The sequence below is a fragment of the Procambarus clarkii genome, chromosome 84 (assembly GCF_040958095.1).
Source record: "Procambarus clarkii isolate CNS0578487 chromosome 84, FALCON_Pclarkii_2.0, whole genome shotgun sequence".
Classification (NCBI taxonomy): Eukaryota; Metazoa; Arthropoda; class Malacostraca; order Decapoda; family Cambaridae; genus Procambarus; species Procambarus clarkii.
This window is the reverse complement of record NC_091233.1, coordinates 8,656,312-8,664,778: the sequence shown is the minus strand read 5'-3', so window position 1 is coordinate 8,664,778 and position 8,467 is coordinate 8,656,312.

Genomic DNA, 8,467 nt, shown 5'->3' with positions numbered 1-8,467 from the left:
TGGAGTTTGGGAATGGGCGAGATGTGGGGAAGTAGGGGGTGAGGGAGGAGAAGGTATGCGTGGGGGAAGATAAGGGAGGGAGGGGGGGAGATATGGGAGGGAATAGGGACGAGAGATAAGGTGTGTAATGACCGTGTGATTATTTACACAGATAAGTAAACAAAAGTATTGAAGGAGCGGATATGTTTACTTTGATAAGGTGAGGTAAAGAATGAGATAAAAACTTTCATGTTCTGGAATAATTAATTTTGATGTACCTTGAACTAAGGTGGAGGACAGGAGATGGAGCATGGTATTTGCTTTTGGTTTATTTTACAAGATCTGAAATAAAGCGGGTTTAAATTTTAGAGGATTTGGATGGAAAGTAACAAAGTTGTTTGAATGAACTAAGGTGGGGAACATGAGCTGAAACTTGGTTAATGTCCTGATTTATTTTTACTGTATCTGAAATACAGCTGGTTTAAACTTAAGGGAAATTGATCAGGTATTAACAGGGTTCTAGAAGTAAAGTAAGGCGGAGGACAAGAGCTGAAACTCGATAATTGTTTGTATCTATTTTAGTATGTCCGAAATATAGCAGGTTTAAATTTCAGGAAAATTGATGTATTATTAACGAGGTTGTAACAGTAAACTAAGGCAGGGACGAGAGCTGGAGCTTGGTAACACTATTTTCTTTTCTTTCTACATTCGAAGTATGACTGTATTAAACCGGGATAAAATTGGGCTATTAGTAGCAAAACTACACTTAAAAATGTATAGAGCTGGATCCATGAGCCAATATCTGATGAACATTTAAAAAATATCTCCTCAATAATTATATCCATAAGAACTCTTAAGATCTCAATGAGGAATAAAACTGTGAAAAATTTGGTCTTAAATTGATCTCTGTTACATTTTCGTCTTAAACGGATCTGTGACAAATTTCGGTCTTAATATGGGCCCTGTCAAATTTCAGTCTTAAACTGGGCTCTGTCATATTCGGTCATAAAATGGTCTCTGAAGAAATTTGGTCTTGAAATGGTCTCGGAAATTATTTCGGTGTTCAACTGGATTCTGAATAATTTCGGTCTTAAACGGTTGAAACAGAGCGAGGACTAAAACTCTGAAAATTTTTCCCCTGAAAACTTTGACAGATCAGCATTAAGTGACATTTTTTATCTGGAAACCCTGATAGGTCAGCAGGCTCGATTACTAAAACTTAGCGCTAAGCTGTCTATTTTCCAAGACCCAAAATAAAAACTTACCGCTAACCTGTACATCCCACTACTCACACCCACCTATTGCTGGTGCCATCCACACCCAACTGACATATCCGCTAAACCAGCCAAATCGCCCATGACCCAATGCCCTCCCACTATAGAATAATGCACAGTTTAACTCTCTCAACTGAGTTGAAATGGAAGGGATGCCAGCGGTCGGGCAGGACTCCACAAGCCTTGAGGTGCCAACAACTACTCTTAAAAAACGTTTGTGCCGAATATGCAGCAAAAACACCACCATAAACAGTAACGAAGGCATTCGCTTACCTCTTACCTCAATGAGGTAAGATGCAGAAGTTTCCACCAGCCTCTAAAGGGAAGCAATGGCCAGCTGCCATTAACAGTTAGGGAAAACACTCCTATTAACTTAATCTCATCTGGAAGCCTAATACAAGCGATCACAGCGACGTCTACTAGAACATTGCCACACATCCCAAAAGTAGCCCCCCCTAATGCAGCAGCCAAGCTCTCTAATCTTCTGAAAAGGGTCAATGACGCTCCAGAAAACATTCAAGCACGGCATAATGTCCTTTTATCTCCCTAAGGAGGGACAAATCACTTGCTTCCTCGGTTCTGAGGGCGATAAATAAATACCCAAGTTCACCTGCTTCCTCGAGCAAAACACACCCATCGCAGAAATGGTAACTACAACACATCGGAAACGTACAAAATCAGAGCACAAATCATCAAGAAAAATGAAGGGGGAAATACTGCAAGTGCTATTAGAGTCCTCACCAGTGACGAGAAAATTGTTCCTAGAAACACTGCCACCTTACGAGCCCTGCAAAGCAAGCACCCACCCAGAGCCTCAGAAGTCGACAACATCATACCGCCACCAGCCGAGGCCAGTTCAGACTCATTAACTGTTGGTGAATCTGAGGTCTACAAACAGCTCTTTATTTCCACCTGGGTCAGCAGGCGGCTTTACAGGATTAAAACCTCAACACATCAAGCAAATGTTAAATCGTACAGTTGGTGATGCTGCACAAGATCTTCTTGTGGAACTCACAAGGTTCGTCAACATGTCCCTGGCTGGTGATATACCTGAGGTCATCAGGCCCCTTTTTTTTGGTGCCTCCCTCTGTGCTCTCAATAAGAAGGGTGGGGAATCAGGCCAATCGCTGTTGGCAACACTCTCCAACGCCTGGTTGCTAAGGCAGCCACGAGGGTTGTCAGCCAGCAAGCGGCTGAATTGCTAAAACCATTTTAGCTAGGATTTGGGATCCCCCAAGGCTGTGAAGCGGCTGCCCATGCAGCACGAGCACACATCACCAACATTTCTGACAAAAGGCCTTGCTCAAACTGGACTTTAAGAATGCCTTTAACATGGTCAGAAAAGATGCAGTGCTCTGTGCCGTACAGCGTCATTTCTGACCCCTCTACCTGTTCATACTATCTTGCTACAGTGGTGAGTCAAAACTGCTCTTTGGTGAACACGAAATCAGTTCATGTGAAGATGTTCAGCAAGGTGATCCTCTAGCTCCTCTTCTTTTCTGCTTAGTCTTAAAAGAAATAACTGAAAGCTTGTCCAGCAAGTTCAACATCTGGTTTTTGGATGATGGCACTATAGTTGGGCCCCCTAGACCACCTCTTGGAAGACATCAGAAAAATAAAGGAGCAAGACGTAAGCAAGAAGTTGGGTCTTTTCATGAAGCCTTCCAAGTGTAAAGTAGTCTTTTCCAACCCAGACATCGTAGCTAGAATAAGGTCTGCCTTGCCTGGAGCCCATGTCATTAAGCCTGAGAACAGCACTCTCCTTGGAGCCCTCATTGAGTCTAACGCCATTGAGGAGATTCTTGATAAGAAAATCACAGACCTCAGGAGGATGGAAAACAGGATAGGTGACATCGATGCCCACGATGCTTTTTATCTTCACATTAAATGCCTATTTCATCTAAAGCAAACCTACTTTCTAAGGTGTGCCCCATCCTACGACAGGCCAAAGCATGAAAAGCATGACCTATTACTGAAGACTATGCTAGAAAAAGTTGTCATCCTCTCCCTCAATGAATGCTAGCTGAAAAAGGCACTCTCCCTGTCAGGCTCGGCAGCTTGGGTGTCCGCACTGCCACCCAAATTGCTATCCCAACCATCCTGTCTTCCTCCTCAGCATCAGATGACCTGGTTAAGGAAATTCTACCTGACAACCTATGTGATTTAGCAGGGATAGACGACTCCCATTACATGGAATGCGACACAAAATGGGGTACCATGGCAGACCCAGCACTCAGACCAATCATTGCGAAAGCCAAGAAACAATCCAGCTGGTACATTCCCATTGTAGACAAATAAGCCACAGCTTTGCTGGAGGCAGCCTCGGTGATCATGCACGCCTCACAGCTGTGCAGGGGACTTCCTTTTGGCAGTCTCTATGTCTGCGATGGGCACACGTCTTGATCTGCAGAAGCTTCATATTCCAGTTGCTCTCCGCCTTGCTGCCCCTATCGACACTGTTCATAGGTGTATTTTTGGTGAGGCAGAGGCAGACGAATAGGGATTGCATAGCCTGCACTCTGGAAAATCAGGCGGTTGGCACTCTAGACACGACGAGGTCAGTGACATCATTAAGAGGAGCCTTGCCTCTGCCCAATGTCCAGCTGAGAGAGAGCCTCGCAATCTACGGAACCGTAACTCTGTTAGCTTTGCTGGCCGACCAGATGGAATCACATTGAATCCTTGGAAAGATGGCATACAATTGGCGTGGGACTATACTTGCGTATCCACCCTGGCAGCCACATACACCACCGTCTCTTTCGGTCAAGCAGGAGCCACGGCGACACACAGAGAAAGAGATAAGTGTGCCAAGTTCAGGGAAATAGATCACCAGTACAACTTCGTTCCAATAGGATCTGAGACCTATGGTCCATGGGAGAGAGTACAAGAAGGTTTCTTAAGGATCTTGGTTCCAGCCTCATTGACGCTACAAGGGACCCGAGACCGGCAAGTTTTCTCTTCCAGTGCCTCAGTGTAGCAATCCAGAGAGGAAATACCCGCTGCGTCCTGGATTCCTACCCGGCGTCGGAGGAGTTCAAAGAAATCTACAGGCTCTAGAAAGAAAGTTCCCTTAATTTCCTCGGCGAAAGATGTAACCTTCAATCTAAGTACATAGGAATGACACCGATCAAGCTGATGAGGCGTTAATCTTCAATCCGGTGCCCCAGGAATCACATGAGACAAGCCCATGACATCATCCTAACAAGTGAAATGGTGAATAAAAACACTTGTATAATAGACAAAACAAAAGATGTAAGAAGATTACAAATTCTTGAAGCAATCCACATAAAAATAGAACAACCCACCATAAATACCCAAATTATGGAACTATTCACTCAACCCACTATGAGAGTAAGAACAAGACCAGAACATGAAGATGCCAACATAGAAGACATTTCTCAACATTTTTGCATGACTAATTTTTGTATGTGTTTTGTACCCTATCTTCGGCTTATTCTTCACACTTTATGCCTTACTCTTCTCTCCTTTATGCCTTATTCTTGATCATTTGTATAGCCCTATAAACCCCATTGATCGATCCTTTTGTCTACACCTGGCCCCCCTAATGGTATAAATCCAATATATGCCCTGTACTGTTACTCAACTATCAAAAGTCGCCACAGAGCCAAAGTAGTGGAGGGAAGATCCACTGCGATATGGTACAACAAGCCACTGGGTACTACAGTTCGAAGCCTGACAAAATGATATCCAGAGACATTGCATTATCCATACACAGACTCAGACTTGGTTACAAGTGCTGCTGGGAAGAAATAAACCCAATAGTTAAAGAGTGTCATAACTGTGAAACAGAAGCAGAGGCTCTACTATTTCACTATTTACTGGGATGTGAAGCTACTGAAGCCCTGCACATCAAACTCATCATTAATCCAACTACAGCAGCTGCATTTGATGCACATTCCACAGCGACTACAATGATTAGAAAAGCCGTTGAAGAATTGGGCTCACTAGTGAACATTCTGCACCTACATCCGTCACGAAGATAATGTTATTAAAACAAGACTAAAACCAGAGTACTGAAAAACAGAAGCGAAAAAGAAACATGGAAAAAGAAGGAAACCCCACCTCCATTTAAAACTTTGACCTAAATATCACAGTAACAAGGTTAGTGGGAATAACCGTACTAAATTACGGGCTCAACATAGCCCGTGCTTCATGGATATTTCGTTCTGAATAGCTATCTAAAACAACAACAACAACAACGTACTGTCACATCATTAGAGAATGACCCATGTAGGTTCGAAACGTTGTGTAATTTTATACTAAGTGTAATACATTCTACAGTTTTTTATTCCTCGAACGAAGAGGACTTCTGGAGAACTCCTCTTCCAAATAAACCCAGATGCAAGAGCACTAGTCAGAGGGACAGAAGCCCAAAACAAGAAAATAAGCAATACAGAATATGCAATCATATTCAATGAAAAAAGTACACATATATATGTGTATATATATATGTACAAGTATATATGTATATATATATATATATATATATATATATATATATATATATAATATATATATATATATATATATATATATATAATATATATATATATATATATATATATATATATATATATATATATATATATATATATATATATGTCGTACCTAGTAGCCAGAACTCACTTCTCAGCCTACTATTCAAGGCCCGATTTGCCTAATAAGCCAAGTTTTCCTGAATTAATATATTTACTATAATTTTTTTCTTATGAAATGATAAAGCAACCCTTTTCTCTATGTATGAGGTCAATTTTTTTTTATTGGAGTTAAAATTAACGTAGATATATGACCAAACCTAACCAACCCTACCTAACCTAACCTAACCTATATTTATAGGTAAGGTTAGGTTAGGTAGCCTAAAAAAGCTAGGTTAGGTTAGGTTAGGTAGGTTAGGTAGACGAAAAAACATTAATTCATGAAAACTTGGCTTATTAGGCAAATCGGGCCTTGAATAGTAGGCTGAGAAGTGCGTTCTGGCTATTAGGTACGACATATATATATATATATATATATATATATATATATATATATATATATATATATATATATATGTCGTACCTAGTAGCCAGAACTCACTTATCAGCCTATTATGCAAGGCCCAATTTGCCTAATAAGCCAAGTTTTCATGAATTAATTGTTTTTCGACTACCTAACCTACCTAACCTAACCTAACCTAACTTTTTCGGCTACCTAACCTAACCTAACCTATAAAGATAGGTTAGGTTAGGTTAGGTAGGGTTGGTTAGGTTTCATCATATATCTACGTTAATTTAAACTCCAATAAAAAAAAATTGACAACATACATAATGAAATGGGTAGATTTCTCATTTCATAAGAAAAAAATTAGAGAAAATAACTTAATTCAGGAAAACTTGGCTTATTAGGCAAATAGAGCCTTGCATAGTATGCTGAGAAGTGCGTTCTGGCTATTAGGTACGACATATATATATATATATATATATATATATATATATATATATATATATGCAGAATAACCACATATGAAAAATAGAAAATGCTTAACGCATTTTCGGCTAATTCGCCTTCATCAGAGCAAAGTAGAAGATTCTACTTTGCTCTGATGAAGGCGAATTAGCCGAAAACGCGTTAAGCATTTTCTATTTTTCATATGTGGTTATTCTGCATACTTGGATCAGTGTTTTTGTGATCATTGTTGCATATATATATATATATATATATATATATATATATATATATATATATATATATATATGTATGCATATATATATGTATGTATATATATATATATATATATATATATATATATATATATATATATATATATATATATATATATATATATATATATATATATATATATATGTCGTACCTAGTAGCCAGAACTCACTTTTTGGCCCACTATGCAAGGCCCGATTTGCCTAATAAGCCAAGTTTTTCTGAATTAATATATTTTTTCAAATTTTTTTCTTATGAAATGATAAAGCTACCCATTTCATTATGTATGAGGTCAATTTATTTTTATTGGAGTTAAAATTAACGTAGATATATGACCGAACCTAACCAACCCTACCTAACCTAACCTAACCTATCTTTATAGGTTAGGTTTGGTTAGGTAGCCGAAAAAGTTAGGTTAGGTTAGGTTAGGTAGGTTAGGTAGTCGAAAAAAAATTAATTCATGAAAACTTGGCTTATTAGGCAAATCGGGCCTTGCATAGTAGGCCAAAAAGTGAGTTCTGGCTACTAGGTACGACATATATATATATATATATATATATATATATATATATATATATATATATATATATATATGTATATATTAACAATCTTTGGACAACACCCACCAGTGGGCCTCGAACCCAGAAAGCACAACTACCTTCCAGTAGCTGCCATAACTAGTACGCTTTAACCCACTACACCATCAGACCCTACAAAAGAAGTAGAGACTTCGAGATATATATACACCTCAAATATCTCCACTTCCCGAGGGCACTAGACAAGTGTGAGGTTACTCAGCGTTTTTCATCAAGCCACTGTCAATGTGAGAGAACTCGTGTCCATGGTATAAGCCTATACTTGCATAAACTACAAGTGAAGATTAACAATCTTTGGACAACACCCACCAGTGGGCCTCGAACCCAGAAAGCACAACTACCTTCAAGTAGCTGCCATAACTAGTACGCTTTAACCCACTACACCATCAGACCCTACAAAAGAAGTAGAGACTTCGAGATATATATACACCTCAAATATCTCCACTTCCCGAGGGCACTAGACAAGTGTGAGGTTACTCTGCGTTTTTCATCAAGCCACTGTCAATGTGAGAGAACTCGTGTCCATGCTATAAGCCTATACTTGCATAAACCACAAGTGAAGATTTCCAATCTTTGGACAACACCCACCAGTGGGCCTCGAACCCAGAAAGCACAACTTCCTTCCAGTAGCTGTCATAACTAGTACGCTTTAACCCACTACACCATCAGACCCTACAAAAGAAGTAGAGACTTCGAGATATATATACACCTCAAATATCTCCACTTCCCGAGGGCACTAGACAAGTGTGAGGTTACTCTGCGTTTTTCATCAAGCCACTGTCAATGTGAGAGAACTCGTGTCCATGCTATAAGCCTATACTTGCATACACCACAAGTGAAGATTAACAATCTTTGGACAACACCCACCAGTGGGCCTCGAACCCAGAAAGCAAAACTACC